Source organism: Nesoenas mayeri (assembly GCF_963082525.1).
Source record: "Nesoenas mayeri genome assembly, chromosome: 12".
Taxonomy (NCBI): Eukaryota; Metazoa; Chordata; class Aves; order Columbiformes; family Columbidae; genus Nesoenas; species Nesoenas mayeri.
In genome coordinates this window covers 4,404,894-4,407,390 of record NC_137547.1, presented here as the reverse complement: position 1 = coordinate 4,407,390, position 2,497 = coordinate 4,404,894, and positions in this window count along the sequence as shown.

The following is a 2,497-nucleotide window of genomic DNA, read 5'->3' as shown; positions in this document are numbered from 1 at the left end:
TTCAATATATTAATCAATGATTTGGATGAGGGAATAGAGTGACTGTCAGCAGGTTTGCTGATGACACCAAGCTGGGAGGAGTGGCTGACACTGGAAGCTGTGCTGCCATCAGAGACCTGGACAGGCTGAGAGCTGGGCGGGGAAAATTTAATGAAATAGAACAAGGGCAAGTGTAGAGTCTTGAATTTGGGCAGGAACAACCCCAGGTTCCAGTGTAAGTTGGGGAATGACCTGTTGGAGAGCAGTGTAGGGGAAAGGGACCTGGGGGTCCTGGGGACAGCAGGGTGACCATGAGCCAGCACTGGGCCCTTGTGGCCAGGAAGCCAATGGTACCTGGGGTGGGTTAGAAGGGGGTGGTCAGTAGGTCAGAGAGGTTCTCCTGCCCCTCTGCTCTGCCCTGGGGAGACCACACCTGGAATCTTGTGTCCAGCTGTGGCCCCTCAGCTCCAGCAGGACAGGGAACTGCTGCAGAGAGTCCAGCGCAGCCACCAAGATGCTGCAGGGAGTGGAGCATCTCCCGTGTGAGGAAAGGCTGAGGGAGCTGGGGCTCTGGAGCTGGACAAGAGGACACTGAGGGGGGACTCATTCCTGGGGATCAGTATGGAAAGGGTGAGTGTCAGGAGGATGGAGCCAGGCTCTGCTGGTGACAACCAGGGACAGGACAAGGGGCAATGGGTGCAAACTGGAACACAGGAGGTTCCACTTAAATTGGAGAAGAAACTTGTTGGGGGTGAGGGTGGCAGAGCCTGGCCCAGGCTGCCCAGGGGGTTGTGGAGTCTCCTTCTGTGCAGACATTCCAACCCGCCTGGACACCTTCCTGTGTAACCTCATCTGGGTGTTCCTGCTCCATGGGGGGATTGCACTGGATGAGCTTTCCAGAGCCCTTCAACCCGACACTCCGGGATTCTGTGATATGGTGTACTAAGCATTCAGAAATAAATTCATTTTTCCCGCAGCTTTTCATTGGTTTTCCATTATAGTATCAGGTATTAACTGGTAAGTAAGTCATAAGTAGTATACTTAGACTGACTTAGTACAGTAATTTCAGCATTTCTGGAATCTCAAGAATTAAGAGAGACTATCACCAAGCTGACAATGAAATCAATAGAGCCATAAGAATAACATTTTAAATTTAATATTCATACAGAAGGAGCACATGGTACATTCCTTTCCAGCAGCAGCTGATTCTGCTCCACCTTTGGGGAAAGAAGAAAGCGAAGGCTGGTTGGGGCAGCCTCATCCCAAGGTTTGCTTCCCTGACGTGTCCCTGGTAAGCTGGAGACTATTTTGCACAAAACATGGGATGTTTATTTAGCAAAACAGCAACAACAGAAAAACATGCGTTGTTACAGTGGTAGAAACACACAGAGCGTTCAAGCTGCTTTTTACACCAACTCAGTTCTGAAACCATCAAATTCCAGTTTGCAGCAGGCTGTGCCTTGGTATTGTATAGAACAGGCATCACCGGGGTGGTGCTGAGCAAGTCCAGCTACTGGGGAGGGTAAAGTGCACAAGAAAAGTAAGTGCATTAACGAACCAGTTACGATTGTGAGTAATTCTGGCTTAAAATGGAAGCCTGGCCAGCTGCTTGGTCACACACAGTTTTCAAGAGCACAGAATCAGTGGCACAGATCTTAGACCTTTACTGAACACACTTGTTTTTAGTTTGTTTTCCTGCAGTTACCTCCCCCACCAAAAGCCACACGTGCTGCTGGGGGTTTGGCCTTGTTGGGTTGTTTAAGGCAAACATGTAGTGGCGCAGTGATTAGTTCAATTGTCTACTGATTTGAGCCCCTGTTGCTGGAACTGATGAGCAGAGTATGGGCTGAGCATTTATAGGGATGCGGTTTTTCTCCCTGCTTGTGACAGTTTATGTATAAGGAAGCTTTATGTTCTTACAGGCTATCAGGAGCCGTATTTTCTATTTTTCTTTTCCTGTTCACAGGTTAAGGCCATTGTTAGCAACGCTTAAGAGCCAAACCACGGTGCAATCATCTAAGTGCTATTAACTTATGGGCACATTCACCGTATGAAAAAAACAAACCCAAAACCACCTGGGTGGGAGGTTCCCAATTGCTTAATCACTGAAATCTTTGGACATTTAACAGCAAGAGATGCTTTAACCTGCACACTGTACAATTGCCCCAAATAGATGCTGAAGGCTAAAACCAATTTCTTACACTTGCATATGTTATTCTACAATTTTCCTTTCACAGTGAAACGACTTTTTGATCCTGAGAAAGGATATGCAACTTGGGGTAAGTTGCCAGATTATTTCCAAGCCAATGTGGTACACCATAAAGCAATATTTTTGGATTAAAAGAAAGTTATCAAAACCAAGACTTTTTTATGTTATGTTAGACATCTCTGCCTTCTTAACTGATAAACTAACCATGTAATCATATACCATTTGCCAAACTATTTACTGTACTGTTTAATGTAGTACAAAATGCAGGCCTTCAAAACATGGTATTTGTCAGGGACAAGCGTGCACAAT